This window comes from Eumetopias jubatus, unplaced genomic scaffold (assembly GCF_037043125.1).
Source record: "Eumetopias jubatus isolate StellerSeaLion01/CBP00866 unplaced genomic scaffold, mEumJub1_p1.0 scaffold_2, whole genome shotgun sequence".
Taxonomy (NCBI): domain Eukaryota; kingdom Metazoa; phylum Chordata; class Mammalia; order Carnivora; family Otariidae; genus Eumetopias; species Eumetopias jubatus.
The window spans coordinates 145,983,382-146,000,415 of NW_028274808.1; the positions used below are offsets into that span (position 1 = coordinate 145,983,382).

The 17,034-nt window shown below is 38.0% G+C and overlaps 1 protein-coding gene and 1 pseudogene across 2 annotated transcripts in view; one reads left to right on the plus strand and one right to left on the minus strand.

Annotated features, from left to right (window-relative positions):
- Window positions 1–17,034, minus strand: part of SLC4A4 (solute carrier family 4 member 4) — a 290,745-nt gene that overhangs the window by 202,866 nt on the left and 70,845 nt on the right. The gene's annotated exons all lie outside the window — the stretch shown is intronic.
- On the plus strand, window positions 571–4,661 carry LOC114206663 (dihydrofolate reductase pseudogene; annotated as a pseudogene).

Here is a 17,034-nt window from a genome sequence, read left to right on the forward strand (position 1 = left end):
GTTAAATAAACTACACTACAACTATTCAGTAAATCACCATGCAGTTATAAAACATGGAAGTCAAGATTATCATTTTTTTACATATATAAAATGCTAAATGAAAAATAAAATTGCAAAATCATATGAATAAAGTGATCCCACGTTAATGAAGAAAAAATACACATATGTCCACAAAATAAAGTCTGGAATTGAGGGAAACCCTCACTATGCATGGTTCCAAGGTCTGCGAACTTCACTTACTGCCATTTAGTTAAAGAACACCAGTCCCCCAGTAATGCAGTTTAAATTTCAGTTAGGATAGTATATTAACTGTGAGTAATTACATAAAGTACAAACTTCACTGCTAGTTCTTCAGTCCATAAATTATGATGTTAGTAACATACATGCATCATGTGACCGATCAATGACCAATCATAATGCTTCTTGCAAAGTCCGTCAGTGACTGGTCACTGCGCACTTGTTACTAGTTCATGTACAGACAGCAAAGTGTATACCCGTGTTGCCTTCATGTCAAAAGAGGAAAGTGGCCAACAGAGATGAAAGTAGAGTGATACAGAAACAAAGAGTGATATGGTGGAAATGAAATCCACATCGAATGTAAACGGAGTTATCAAAGACAGAGCTGCTCATGGGGATGCTGACAATGCTGCCATTCACCGTGCGAGAGAATCTAGACAACAGTCAAAAAGTACAAAGTGAAGGCAAACAACATGAATAAGGTAAGTAGCTGGACCAAAATGACAAAGATGTCCCAGAGGAAGTGATGCTGGCAAAGAAAGAAGAAGAAGGGGGGGGGGGAGAAAAGGAAGAAGGCGGAGGAGGAGAAAAAAAGCATTTCACATTAAAGGAACTCTCAGAGACTTTTCTTGACATGGAAAGCACAAAGGAGAAAATGCTGGAAGCTGATCCAAAGTTAGAGAGGAGTATGCAATTCATCGGGGCATAGAAAAGATGCCTGCTCCATTTCATAAGTTGTACAACAGGAAGAAGGCAAGCATTATTCAACACTCCTGACAAGATTTTAAAAAGAAATAAAATACTTTAATCTCAATATTTCTGACATTTTAAATTAGAGCTTAGTTTAAAAATTAGTACTAAATACTAGTTGTATTATTTTTTTCATTCCCCTATACCTTTATAACGAAACAGCAAGAGAGATTTTAATGATATGGCAAATATTTTTTAAAGGTCAAAGAAAAATAGTAACTTCTCCCATTGATTATTAGGATTGTTTTGTATAATTTCAGCTTGAATAGTCATATTTATGGCCTTGCCCTACCATGCAAAGCAAAGACTGCCTATATATACACCTTTTAAATGTTATACAGTTTATTTCCAGGGCTTCTATGTTCCTCCTTTCACTTTTCTATCTCTACAGTGTACACAATTCATCCATGCATTCATTCAGCAATATTTATTGAGTACTGTCTTTGCCCTAAATAGGCTTTGTTTCAGGCTCCGAAGATAAAGCAAAAAACTTGACATCAAGTTCCTTGTTCTTATCAAGTGTACATGCTAGGAGGGGCAACAAACATTAACCAGTTATTTGGTTAGTGAATAATTAATTGGTTAAATAAATAAATTAGTAGATAAACCAACAAAAACATCTGCAAACTGTTCCGTGTTTATAGAACATTCAAATAAGATAATTGAATATATATTAATATAGGATCCAGGATGTTTAATTTCTGTAATTAGAAAAAAAATGACTTTGAAATTTCTTAACATCTCTGGGAGAAAAAAACCTAAGGTTCCAGAACTTTTGTGTAAGAACACTTGCAATGCCCTTCCAATCAAGAAATGGAAAGTGTCATTACTTTAGAGAATCATGGAAGTCATGAAGGAAATGATGGGAGGGTAAGAACTAATGGGCAGAATTTGGAATGTGGCTACGGTTTCCAAGAGCAGAGTGTTCACACTACTTCAAATATGGTTATTTATCCGAGTGGTTCCAAAACTGACAGTCACAGATTTGATGGACTTTTCATCAACATTCAACATCAATGCTCCCTGAGGTAGAACTAGCTTTTAGAAGGGACAAGTCTACACTTAGAGAATCAATTTTTGGTCCATTTCTAAAAATGTGACATGAGTTAGTCCCCACCACCAACAGAGATGAATAAACCTTTCCCCTCCTTAGAAAAGAGACTCTCCTGCAGAGCACAGTATACATCTCTGCTCAGCTCTGATCCGTGGAGCATTACCCTGAGATCCAGCAGCCTCCAGTTAGAAAAGCACAACTCCGCTTAGCCAGAGAGGCATGATAGAATCGAAGAAGGTTGTGACATTACCCCTGGTTCTGACTCTCTGGGTCTCATGTGTAAGTTGTCTTATGCATATTAAATACAGCTTCTGAGTAACCAGTGTAACAACCCCTTGGGGATAAAGTTCCAAAATCCTGTGTCATAAACTAGCTCGATACTCTAGTAAGTTTCTTTCCTTAGCTGCTCCACTAAGCTTCCCCAGAATTAGAAGAGGCCACAGCAATTGTACTGTAAATATAGACCTGTGGGAGAGGCAGCCTCTGTAGCCAGCAAATACCCTTCCCAATTTCTAATGTCATTCTTAACACAAAGATATGCAGAGTGAGAGTCTCCCTAAGGAAGGATGTCAGGAATTCATTTCTTCCCCCGTAAATTTTGATCAGAAGGGAAATGAGCTAAATAGAAGACACAGCACTGCATTGAAATTAAGCATACAGAACTCTGGAACCCAACTGCCTAGGTTTGAATCCAAACTCTGCTACTTATATGTTGTGTGACCTGAGACAAGTTAATTAACCTCTCTGTGTCTCAAGTTCCCCACATGAAAAATAGGGTGATGATGATCAATTATCATAGCTAAAATACAAGGTTTAAATTAGTTTAAAAACTGCCAGCCCTTACTAGCAAAACCTGCCTAGCTTCTAAATAAGAAAGTGCTCACAGGGGCGCCTGGGTGGCTCAGTTGGTTAAGTGACTGCCTTCGGCTCAGGTCATGATCCTGGAGTCCCGGGATCGAGTCCTGCATCGGGCTCCCTGCTCAGCAGGGAGTCTGCCTCTCCCTCTGACCCTCTTCCCTCTCGTGCTCTTTCTCATTCTCTCTCTCAAATAAATAAATAAAATCTTAAAAAAAAAAATAGAAAGTGCTCACAGATATTGGCCCCAAGAGCCCTTGGATGTTGAAAATATATAAGGTAGGAAAGAAAAAAGCCAAAAGTTCTGCATGTGTTACTTCAGTGAATTCAGTAGCTTTGGTAATGAGAATATAAAGGTGTACCTTTCTGGGAAACAGCCAATAACAGAACAGGGGAAAATAATGAAACCTCTTTAGTCTCACTTTAATACCTGGGGGGAGAAAACATCAGAAAATCAACTTACATTACAGATGAATAGATTATGATTCTAAGTAATAACTAACCTAGTTTCATCATAAAAGAGAACCTGGAGAAAAATGAGAGAGAGTGATAGGGAAGCAGGAAATGAGGGAGAGAGAGAAAAACTGTCAAATTAATCCAATCACCTTTGTCAGAACAGAAGGCCTGTAGATCAAAGCCAAGTTAATGCCTCTAATCTGCCTTGATTTTTTTCTTTAATTCTGCCCTCTGGTTAGAATGTGTTTGGGGGGTTTTGGGGGGGCGGTTTGGGGGTTTCCCCCCCCCGGAGTAGCTGTAGAATTTCCTGGAGGGTCCTACATAAGTGTGGTTATCTCTGACCAGCATCCACCTGCAGGGTGACAATGTCATGGTCTGCGATAGACCCAGTGTTCCCAAATCCCCAGTGCTGACAAGAAGGAAGGCAAGCATGTGGCAGGAATGCTGCCATTCCCACTCCCACCACCAGCACCCACAGCATACATCACATCTATTCCTGCTGAGACTAAACTTGACCTCAGAGCAGTCACTATCCACCAATCAAAGACGGTGTGTGAGAGGACCCCTCTCCAATGACACGTACCGGGCTATAGAGTCAACTCTCAGTGTGCCTGTCATGTCACTTTGGCCCCAATCTCTTCATCCAACCAGTCTCCCACAACAACCCAAAAATGTTTGGTGACAGAAGAACATACCTGCTCGATTTTGCACCAAGCTCAGCCAGGAACCCCAGCGTCACAAGCAAGCTCAGAGGTATTCACCGCTGCTGTCACAGTTCACCTGCTAAACTCCATCCCAGAACATGGGCATAGGCAAGAACAGAAACCTACCCTGGCCCCCATCCAGGAATGAATTCAGGTATTTCCCAAGAATGACCAGAATAGAATTTTGTAATTAGAATTTTGTGATTACGGGTAGGAAGACATGACTCTCTCCTCCCTAGAAAAACTGACTTTTAGAGAACAGAATTAACTCAGTTCTCAGTAGAGAACTCAAGGAACCTCCAAAAGGCACTCATTTTCTAGCAAAGTCTGCATGATGCCTTAAAACTTATAAACAACCAGAATTAACAAAGAAGGTGGACATGGTTTGGATAGTGGGAGGCAGTTCTGTTTATAAGGAAGCCACAAACAAGCCAAGCCATCTCAAACTCTTTGAAAGTAACACACTTTTCCCAGAAATTGATTTGGGGATATATAAGCTTCTTCCAGAATACCCAAGTGTTCTTTCTGGTGTCCAGGCAGAAAAAGGCATTAAGTAGAAATTTGAAGTATACAAAAAGAATGATTCATGTGAAGGTGTTTTCTGATTTATTTCAAGTTGTTCCCCTTGCCCTCCAATTATATATTTTAATGTTAGAAAAAAAGGCTTTTGTTGACTTTAGATCAAAGCATAACTATTTCTAAGCAATGTGTTTATTAATCTTAACTAGACTATAATTAAGATTAATCTTAACTAGACTATAATTAAGATTAATCTTAACTAGATTATACCAGATATCATTTGTGAAACATTTCTTGCTATCACTGTCTGAATGCCAATCGAGGACAATCGCCTGCCTGTCTACCTGTCACCTACATATCTACCAAAACACCAAAGTGGGAGAATCCCCTGGTATCACGAGTTGAAACCAGGGCTTATAGAGATAGAAGCTAGATAGATTTGTCCAAAGATCAGAAATAAGTTATACACAGAAGAGCTAGAACTCAGATATTAAAAGAAAATTTGATCAAAATGGGGACTATGAATTACTCTATGCATATCACACTTCTGGAAAAAAAAAAAGGCTCTGTTCACTCAGATAGGAAATCAGTAAGTTGAGAACTTTAGTACATTCCATATGGATAGTAAAGAAGCAGGCAGGAGACTATCCTTTTGAAGGTTAAAAGAGAAGGTCTGAGACCTCTAAAAATTCAGTTTCTGATCTTTGGTGAGATCCCATGGGACAGTCAATGATAGAAAAATAGGCTGCTCTTTACAAAAGAGTAATCTAATAACAAGCATATGGCTAAAATTAAAAATTCAGAGGTAATGAATTGAAAATGGATAATGCCAGAAACCAAAATTAGTAAGTTAGAAAGTAAACTTCACAAACTTAAAAATTAAAATTAAAACATGTTTTACCCATCATGTCAGCAAAGATTTGAATTGTTAGGTATCCAAAGAAACAGCATTTTCTGCCTTGTTAGTTAATACAACCTTTTTAAAGTGTAAGTTAGCAATATCAATTAAAAATCAAAATATTCTGGGTTTGGACCCAGATCTTCCACTTCTAGAAATTAATCTGGAACAAAGAGATGGACCCAAGAGTATCTGTGGCACCATTATATTTTTTTTAAGATTTTTATTTATTTGTCAGAGAGACAGAGAGAACACAAGCAGGGGGAGCAGTAGAGGGAGAGGGAGAAGCAGGCTCCTCACTGAGCAAGGAGCCCGATGTGGGACTTGATCCCAGGATCCTGGGATCATGACCTGAGCTGAAGGCAGATGCTTAACGACTGAGCCACCCAGGCGTCCCATGTGGCACCATTATTTTTAAACTTGGAAGCAGCCAAATGTCAATCAATAAAGAAACAATTAATGGAAGGAAGGAAGGAAGGAAGGAAGGAAGGAAGGAAGGAAGGAAGGAAGGAAGGAAGGAAGGAAGGAAGGAAGGAAGGAAGAAGGGAGGGAGGGAGGGAGGGAGGGAGGGAGGGATTAGAGAACAAACTTGCTCATTTTCAGATCTTTTTTCATCTTTTCTATCTGGTATAGTCTTTTCTCTCCTTTCTAACTCTGACTTAATTTCCAAGGCCCAGCCGAAAATTCTATCTTTTCCAATAACCTATATTAACCATTCACAGAAATGTGAATCTCTCCTATATTCAAACTATAAAAATACTTTGTATGAATTATCCTTTAGGCACTGGCAAATATATAGCCTGGTCATTATTATATAACCTTTGGTGATGTGACCTCTCTCCAACTAATCACCAAACTCGTGGAGCACAGGGTCTGTCTATGTATTTTCCTTAAAGACCAACACGGTACTATGCACTTAATCGTCCCTCGAAATAGTAAATGAATGAATTAGATGCGGATGAATAAACCTTGGACATCTTCAAGTACACAAAAACATAACCACGTGCAAAAGGAAACTTATATTAAGAGCTCTGAAATGGAAAATATCTAAGTTTGCAAACTATCCTTAATCCATCTTTGGGGGCGCCTGGGTGGCTCAGTCGTTAAGCGTCTGCCTTCGGCTCAGGTCATGATCCCAGGGTCCCAGGATCGAGCCCCACATTGAGCCCCACATCGGGCTTCCTGCTTGGTGGGAAGCATGCTTCTCTCCCACTCCCTCTGCTTGTGTTCCCTCTCTCACTGTGTCTCTCTCTGTCAAATAAATAAAATCTTCAAAAAAAAAATCCATCTTTGGATTAGCTGCACAGTGACCAAAATACAGTCACCATTTCCTATTGAGTAAGCCACAAAGAAAAGAATGAACACTTCAAGTAAGCTATTTTCCCCTGGTAGATGCAATGTCTTCCTACCCTGAGGGACCACAACATTTAATCTGCACTTCTATTAAGACATTTAATATCCTAATAAAATAAAATTTAAAAATAAATAAATAAAATCTTAAAAAAATAGAAGAGAGACATTTAATATCCACTGCTTTGTGGGTTTTCTTTCCATTGTTGTACTTTGTCTTTACACCTTTACTAAGCCAACCGCCTGGTTCTTCACTTACCTAAACTATTCTTGGTGCCTACCTTGTGCACAGTGAAGTTACACAAAAAAAGAATGGATTAAAAGAATGAGTAAGAAAATGAATGGAAAGATACATAATATGTAATCTGCCCCAGTTTCTCACAAAAAAATCTTTCTTTGCTTCTTTCCTCTGCTTCCCTGAGGCTTAGCAATGCTTGAAGTATAGTTCTACGTTCTCATTTTGATTACTTAATTAATATTTATTAGTTTTTAGTGTGTGAAACACTATGTTACTTGTTGAAAGTACACAAAATATTTTTAAGATAAGGTCCTTGTCCTCAAGGGACAATGGGAAAAAGTCTATCAATAAAAACAGAATATGCAATTACTAATGTTTTTGAATGGTTACACTGTACCAGGCACTGTGTTCAGTGCCCTTCACTTATTATATTATTTGTTTTACACAAAAATATGAAATATCTACTGTTACCAATCTCTTGTATTACTCATATTACAGACAGGGAAACTGAGTATTTAAGAGACTAAGGGACTTCCACAAGATCACACAACTAGTAAGTGATATAACCTCAAACCTACTTGTGTTATTTCCAAACCCATTTTTCAGACACCACTCTCTAAAAGATGATCTCATTAAAAAAAAAAAAAAAAGGAGCCATATGAACAATGCAGACAGTAAATGTACTGGATTTCAGGAGGCAGAAATCATAATGGCATATGAAATAGTCCTAAAGTAAATTAACTGAACATTTGGTTCATTATCCACCAAAAGGCAATTTGTGAATGTGCCTTTTGTTTTTGGTCTGGAAAACATCCCACTGTGGCCACCCTACAGGCTACCAAAAAAAATTTTTTTTAATAGAAATAATGATCATAATGAACAATTCATACTGGGCATGACAAGTTTACATGCAAATTCCCTTCTGTGGGTTAAACGAATACTTACAGATTTTGTATTTTCTCCTTGGGAAAATTCACCATCTGGTAAAGTCTTAGCTCTCAAACCAAAGTATAAAAAGACATAACTAGGGCACCTGGGTGGCTCAGTCAGTTAAGTGAGATTTCAGCTTGATTTCAGCTCAGGTCATAGTCTCAGAGTTGTGGGATCGAGTCGCACGTTGGGCTCTGTTCTCAGCAGGGAGTCTGCTTGAGATTCTCTCCCTCTTCCTCTGCCCCTCCCCACCTCTCTCAAATAAATAAATCCTTTTTAAAAATAAAAAAAAATAAATAACTATTTCTTTAACTTATCAATGTGCTGTCACCAACTGGTTTACATTTTAAGTATTCATTTTTCTCCATGTTGAGTTAAATGTCTGTAAATCAACACTATAGTTGCTAAAACTTCCACAATTTATCTAATTATTAGACCACTATAGTACTCTAAAAAATGCTTAAATGTATATATAAAGTCATTGAACTTCAATTTCACATTCATAACTGTAAGAAATGAGCAATTGCCAAATAAAGTTACATATATAGATATCTTTAAAACATACACATGCATTGTAGTGGCTATCTGTTACTCTTGCCTACTTAACACCCCTATTCTCTCTTCTGATAACAGCATCCTACTTTCCTTTGCAGAACCATTTTTATACTTAGAAGTTCAATGAGAATGAATTATTCCCTATGACCCAGGTCCGGAGAATGAGAATATCACAAATCTTGGCCACAACAATTAATTTTTGAGAGGACACTTTACCTAATCCAGGCCAATCAGAGTAAATAAGTGTCAGTCTTTCGTTGGAACTTCCAGAAAATAAATTTTCACTTTATGCTAAGGTGCTAAGAAGGTAATAAAAGCTTTGAGTGCAGATGCCATCTTGCAACTCAAAGGGAAGAGTGTGTGAGAGTAGAGTAAACATGGAAGAACTCAGAACCAAGGCAGAGACAGGTTCCTGATGCCATTATTTGAGCACCTAGATCCAGCTGTGCCTGAAGTCAGATACTTCTCAATCATTATGACAATTCCCTTTTAACTTAAAGTAATCTAAGACAATTTTTTTGTCACTTGCAACCAAAAGAGTCCTGATATATATATGTCTGTGATTCTATTTTAATGGGCTAGAGTAGAGGTAACTCATAGTAGTCATCCACAAATTATCCTCTTCAAATTAAATGCATCAAAGAACCTGTTTTTATAGAATTCAGGTTTTCTTGGAGTGATCTATACAATGCATCTAGACTTTATCCATGCCTTAACCTACCTCTACCTCAATAAATCCAGAAAATGACTATTGACTTACATGCTGGCAAGCTCTAGACAGGTAAATTAGATGGTTACTTTCTCTGTTCAATTAGCTAAGAAATTGAAACAGCCAAATAGCATTCATTAAGATGGATAATTTTTTAAATACTTAGGTATCCACGTATTAATAAGCTCTCACACATGAAAAGCTGTCAATTATCACAATTGTCCTTAATATGCCATGACATTATTATTCAGCTATAGAAAGTCAACAGTGCTAGGAGCCTGGATTTCAGAATACTACCAAACTATCTTACTTAGAAGCACAGTAAGTTCAATTTCAGCTAGCAAAAGGTGAGAAGAACCAGAATTTGCTGAGACATTTTTGGAAAATATCTGTGTCCTTAGCCTTTCTTCAAAATAATCAGAAAAATAATTTACCTAGAGTTTACATCACAAAAATGTTATCAGGATCCAAGTCGTATCTCTAAGATATTCAAAATTCTTTAGAACAAAAAGGTGGTAGCCCTTACATCCCCCAACTTATTCTGCCTTGCTCCTTTATAATTTCTGCCAACATAGTGAATTGAAAAAATTAAAACAAGCTCCCTGTCAGTGTTAGTATGTGTTTTTTAAGTGGTGTGAAGCCATTTCCAAAGAAGTAGTCTCAGTGATGGTCTTAGCAGTCAAATAAATTTATTTTATCTATGAAATTCCAGACTTTGGTCTGCCAAGTCTTTTATTAATTATTCCAATTATATTAATTATATTATCAATATTATTTCAATATTTCCAGAATCTCTACCAGAAAGACATAAAATTCCAATCAGTCATTTTGGGCTTTAGCATCCTCAATAGTGACCCAAAACCAAGTCACTGTTATGGACTGAACTGTGTACCCCAAAATTTACATACTGAAATCCTAACCCCCATTGTGATAGTATCTGGAGATAGGGCTTTGGGAGGTAATTCGGTTTAGATGAGGTCATGAGGGTGGGGCCCTCATGATGGGATTAGCGCCCTTATAAGAAGAAACACCAGAGACCTTGCTTCCTCTTTCTTGCCACCATGTGAAGACACAATGAGAGGGCTTCCACCTGCAAGCCAGGGCACTCATCACAGAACCAAATCACCGGGCACCTTGATCTTGGACTTCTCAGCCTCCAGAACTGTGAGAAATAAATTCCTATTGTTTAAGCCACCCAGACTATGGTATTTTGTTATGGCAGCCCTCAGGGATTAACACAATAACTAAATTACCTAATGGTGAAACTCAACTTCTTGACTTTTTTTTTGCACTTGACTTTACTATCATTTTCCCTATTTCATTTAACCCAGGTGTGCATGGTATTCACGAGTCTTTGCGGGGAAGATGGGCTCAGAGAAACAGTAATAGCCAATTTCCCTCACTCTTCTCCAGCTGCATATCACAAGACTTGCATGCCCACTAATAAATCCAACTGCTAAGTGTTTGTTGGCTCTCCAAGGGATATTTCACACATACTCATCCTTGCGGCTCCAACCCCATTGTTGATGACCTCTGTCTGCAAAAGCACCTGGGAAGGTACTATATTACAGACACTGTCACCAGGGCACAGTGTGGCAATGTCAATACCCTGCCAAGGAATTCAGCTCCCAAAGCTCCCAAAGTTCCCAAGGACTCAATCCCTGAGATGCCAAATCAACACAGTGGTAAAAAAAAAAAAAAAAAGAAAGAAAAAAAAAAGGGCAGGTGATCAAGAAATCTGGATGAAATACCATGACAGGCAGACAATGTGGATTTGGTAAGTCAGTACAGAGTTCAAAGTGTTATTCAATCCCTGCTTAAGTCCTAAATTATGTCTTTTGACACCCACCAGATATGAGGAAATTTCCAGAAGAAAAGTAAGGACTCAAGCAAGGAAGAGGAATTCCTAGGACCATGTCCATCTACTCACATTTAACTACCAGGGTATTAAACTTACAAGTTACCTAATGCCTTATGTATCTGAATAAGAATTAACTTCTGGTTCTTGCCTTTAACTTTTTTCTAATCTTTTGTTCAGATCAAATCACTTTCCCCAAAGAGCTGGCTATACCCAGAGTTTCCTTCAGTCAACCAATAAATTCTTGATAAATTCTTGCCTATTTAATCCAATTATAATTGGGTTTTTCTAGCACTCTGAACCCAAAGGCTTACTGATTTACATAGTACATACAGAAAAAAACACCAGAAGGACATGCCAAATGTTAACAATTATTATCCCTAAATGATGGAATTATAGAAATTGACAAATTTTCTAAAATTAACATTAATGTCATTATTATAAGAAAAATGAACCAATTAAGGTATCTTTAATTGCTAACTTGAGGACAGGCATGTCAAATTAGTGCCAAACACTTCCTTACAACAGTTGAAACTGCAGAATCTCGATTATGTTTCTAACCAATGTCCAAAACAAACAAAGCCCTCCAGCAATGCCTTTACTGCTGCCTAGGGCCTCTAACAGCCAATTCTGAACCATGTAACAGGAGTGGCCATGGTTCTGAAAGCTAGCAGACTGAGCAGCCACACATATCTAAAGATAATCCCATGGGTGCAGAAGAATGGGGACAGTGGGCAAGGGGCTTCATGTAGGTAGCATGGAAAGTTAGGCTTTCTGTAAATAGGGAACTTACCCATTAATTAAGATGGCAAAGAATAGGACTACCCAGCAACCTCTTCCTAAAAGACCTCAAAGTTCCTAATGCATGTCACAACTCTCATCATCTCCATTTTCCTTTCATTTCTTTACTCCCTACTTCACTTCTCTTTGCTCTGCCAGAGCTGTCCATGAAAAGGTTTATATGATGAATCACTCTGCTTAAGAGTGAACACATCAGCAGTTTCTCCAGGTTCAACTCAGAACAATTATCAGCACAATTTATACCCTGAGGTTTCTAAAGTCAGACCTAATTTTCATCACCATTAGGAAATCTTCAGGATTCCCAAAATAAACTCGAGGCTTGCTCAAGTGCAACTACTTTCTATACAAAGTAGCTAAATTTATTGTTCCAAAATTAGTGTCACAACCATACTAATGCTGCCATTAGATGCCTCCACAAGCAAAGAAGACATCCTCCCTCGGGCACACTCTTTCAAAATGCGTAAGAATATAAAGACACCAAGCCTTAAAGAATCTTTAGAAAGTCTGACTTCATCCCCACATTGCCAAAAAATTCTATCCATCTTTCCTGGATAGCAATAATGAGAAAATGTGACTCAAAATATAATCCCGTTTCGGGACACCTGGGTGGCAAAGTCGGGTAAGCGTCTGCCTTCGGCTCAGGTCATGATCCCAGGGTCCTGGGATCAAACCCCGTATAGGGCGCCCTGCTCAGTGAGGAGCCTGCTTCTCCCTCTCCCTCTGCCTGCCACTCCCCCTGCTTGTGCTCTCTCTCTCTCTCTGTCCAATAAATAAATAAATAAAATCTTTATATATACACACACACACACACACACACACACACACACACACACATAACCCCATTTCAAAAGGGGAGAGGGGGCAATGCAGAAATCAAGGAAACATTACATAGGTGCTGGTTCTTTCTAAAGAAAAAATGGTCTCATTTCCCATAGATACATTAGTGCTCAAAAGATTTTGATAAAACTCTGAACATAATACAGAAATGTCCATAAGATCCTACAATAAGCTTTTCTACCTTATTTAAGTCTGCTCTGAGTAGAGGATCCAAAATTAGTGGCAGTGAGCCCCAACCTCTCTTAATTACATTCTCAGTGAAGAAAAAATTATTTAACAGGTCCTCCAACACTATACACTTGACATTTCCAGTTTCAGTGTTTTCAGACAACATAATTCTTCATTTACCTTGTCTTATCTTCCCAAAAGACTATAGCAGGGAAGCCAACAAGCAACACACATCCACTGACCAGCAATGACCTCAAAAATCACACCAGAATCTCAAAGACCACTTGTAAAACCTGAGTTCAACTCCTTCAAAAATGCCCTATGAATGACAAGAGCCTAATTAATATAAACAACTAAGTTTTCATGCTGTTTCTTTAAGCACTTTCCCAAAATATCAATAGGGATTTGCTAAATCATCTTCAATAAATAATAAAATGGAATCAGCTTGGTTTTTAGAACTCTTTTAGAAAAGGGGAGCACCATTTGTCAAACCAATACACTTCCTTTTAAGTTATCCACATGGCTATACTACACAAAGCTATCTGATGACAAACAGATGAGAGTGTGTATATGGGCTGGCTAGGGACTCTGATCTCCTATGAAGGTGTGCTATGAACAATCGCTGTACTGCACAGAGTAATAGCAATAAAAGTAAAGGAATCACCCTTTTCGACACAGTATGTTTTCGCTATCATTTTCCCATCCAACATTTCTTAATCCCTTCCATAAAGAACCTATACATAACACTTTCAGTCATCTGGAGATAACCTCAGTTATCGGAGGAAGTAAATGAGTGCCACTTCAAAAGAGATTCATTATTAACAGCTTCCTGTTCATAAAGGACAGGCAGAGAATTTAGTCACTTCTAAAGCTTGTGGTGATGTGTAAGGCATGGCTATTCCTTAATTGGATGCAGAATTTCCAATTAATTAAATATCAATCATAAAACTTAGAGTTCCTTTGCCTTCCCAGACCACTCCTTCTTTAGATCAATCACAAATTAATTTAAGCTGGTTTAGAAATAACATTTGTCGATTTATCACACTTTCTAAGGATGACATAAGCTCAAATCTGTCTTTCCTAGAATTATGCTCATTAAATGCTTTAGTATCCTTCTAAAGCAGAGATTAGGCATTCACCTAAAAACTGGCCAAATCCCTCTGCTGCCTTACTTATGTGGGAAAAAGCCACTAGCAAACTGGGATCATTGGAATTCAGATACAGAGGGATATAAAGAATGAGACAGGGAACTCCTACTAAGGCAAGAGAAGGTGCTCTGGGCCTGAAAAGCAAGAAAAGTCAAAGTACACATGCCAAAGCCAGCAAATATAAACAGCAAACCTAAAGGCATCAGAAGGAAGAATCAAGGTCAAGTTAGGTCCTAAAGGTCAAGGCAAATATTAAATATAAACACTAAAGTTGTCTAATGATGTGAAAATGAACTAAAGAGGCAGGGTTGTTTGGGGGCATGATGGGGAAGTGTTCTCAATAAATTTTAGGAAGGACTCGCATAAGATACTAAAGACCCTCTAAACCTTTGCTATTATGTTGGCATACTCCCTCAATTTGATCAGTGAAATGTCTTCAGCAGCTGGTTCTCACAACTTCAGGAGAAATGGATCTTCATAGCTTATGGAGCATTCACTGTTCAGATGGCGTTCTGTACATGCTCTCCTGTCCAGTGATAGCACAGGGAATTTACTTCTCAAGACAACATGACCCTAAATAAACAATAATCATGGTTAGAGTCATGGATTCAGAATTATAAGACCCAGATCCTGTGCTCAGCTCCAGTTCCATCTGAGCAAACCCCCCTTTACCCTCTGACTCAGCTTCCTCATCTGGTTGATGTATAATAACAACCGGAAGAATGAAGAGATTACAAGGCACATCCATGGATGGTGGAACTAAGTTCTGCTCTTCTGGCTTAGAAAAATCTATTCAGAAATATGAGACGGTGCTATTATATTAAACGACCTAGTAATGTACTATTCATTCTGTCACTTTTGATCTCATCTTTCCTTTGAGAAAGAGTACCAACAAATTTTCAAAAGCAAAGACTGAAAAAGCTGCATTTGGCATTTTGGGGAGGGGAAAAAAAACAACCCTTAGCAATATTCTCACCCTTTATTTCCCCTATTATTTAGTCAGAGATGTGTAGTAAGCACTCACTAGGAGTATTTAGATACCAGCTATATAAAGGAGTTGCAAAGATGAATGGGATATTTACTCTTCTTTTTTCAATGAATTTACCATCAACCGTGGCAACAGAAATAAACCTCAGCGACAGTGACCCAAAGTTGGTAAAGGCACATAACCAACTCCAGAGACCTAAGTCAGCACTAAGTACTTAAGATGATTAAAAAGCTGAGACTTCACTGAAAGAAGCAAAAAGCATGTGAATAAGGATGGGGATTTCCAAAGACAGAAAGGGAAAGGCATGCACGATGGTTCACAGATAAAAAGAATATGTGGTGCAAAGAACTAAGCTATGTCCAAGGGTGACTGACTGCAGTGAATGTGAGAATTTTATGTACAGTCCTACTGACAACCATCTACTTTGTCTCTTCAAGTAGTGTCTGTCTTCAAAACAAATACACAATCAGCAACCCAAGAGAAACCCAATAAATATTTAACAACACTGGTTATCTCTGAGCTGCATGCAAAATACGCACATGTTAAGACTGCTGGACCCCAAGATATGCTCACCCAGTCTCTAGTCTTGCCCAAGACAGATTTTAGGAAGTGTGATTCTCTATTACAATCGAACAAAATTCATGTTAAAATAAATCTTGTAAATCAATCCTTAACCAGGTTTCTAAAAAAAGTCTTAATTTTTCAAAACAAGAGCCCAAATATTTTTACAGATTCCACTGTTGGTTTACATAAAAATAAATTATAGTTATTAAATAAACTCTGAACTTCTGCCCTGTATACTCAAAAAAAAAAAAACTTGGCCAATGCCCAGTTCTTATAATGTTATATTAATCTAATCCTACTTTAAAACACATCCAAAAATGCTACCAAGTAGTTACTTGTGATCTCAGCTAAATGAATCCCCTAAAAAGGATTCTGAAAGTCAATTCCTAATTAATCTTTTCCTGGCCACTAATATAAAATAGGCCTGAACATTAAAAATTTCATTATTTGGACATTAAATCAATTGATACTAAATTTTCTCCTACAGAGTGTTTCATCCAAGTCATATAGATGGTTATGCATAAGGATTCACTTCAGAAGCATCAACTACAATTAAAATATTTCTGAAATGTTCGTTTGGTACATCCCACCATGAATGACAATTGGTTAATTTGCCTCTGAAACTGGAACGTTGTGAGTTGAGTCAAAAAAAATGCATCCTTCACATGCTGAAATCAAGCTCACTTCAGAAGTGAGTTTCTTTCCTATCTTGAATCTCGTCCTATTTCAAATGATCAAAGACTTTGAGAACAATCAGTTGACTTACAATCTTATTTGGGATATAATCACATAGAAGCAAACAGGGCTATACAACTACTGCAGTCCTTTCCTCTAAAATTTCTACTTCTATCCTCCAATATCACAAGGTTCCATTCTTCTTCTGACAACTGACCACTTGCAAGCTCCTTCAAAAGATAGTTACTGAGATGGGGTTTTACTGAGGAGTCTTCAGCTTGCTTTCTATTTTTTGTGGCCAAGTGGTTTAAACTGTATTATTCACATTAGTTTGGGGCACTTGATTGGAAATATGACTTAATAAGGACATCCATCAGTAAATAGCACCTACCAGGAACATATATTATCTCTTTTAAGAAAGACTTCTGTGGGGCGCCTGGGTGGCTCAGTAAGTTAACCGTCTGCCTTTGGCTCAGGTCATGATCTCAGGGTCCTGGGATTGAGCCCTACATCGGGCTCCCTGCTCAGTAGGAAGCCTGCTTCTCCCTCTCACGCTCCCCCTGCTTGTGTTCCCTCTCTCACTGTCAATCTGTCAAATAAATAAAAGAAAAAAGAAAAAAAGAAATACTTCTATACACTCCTATAACCTAAGTATTATTATGTCTATATTCAAATGAAACATGTTCCAAATATGTTACATATATTACCCAGGTCACAGATCTAGAAATGGGTGGTGGGGG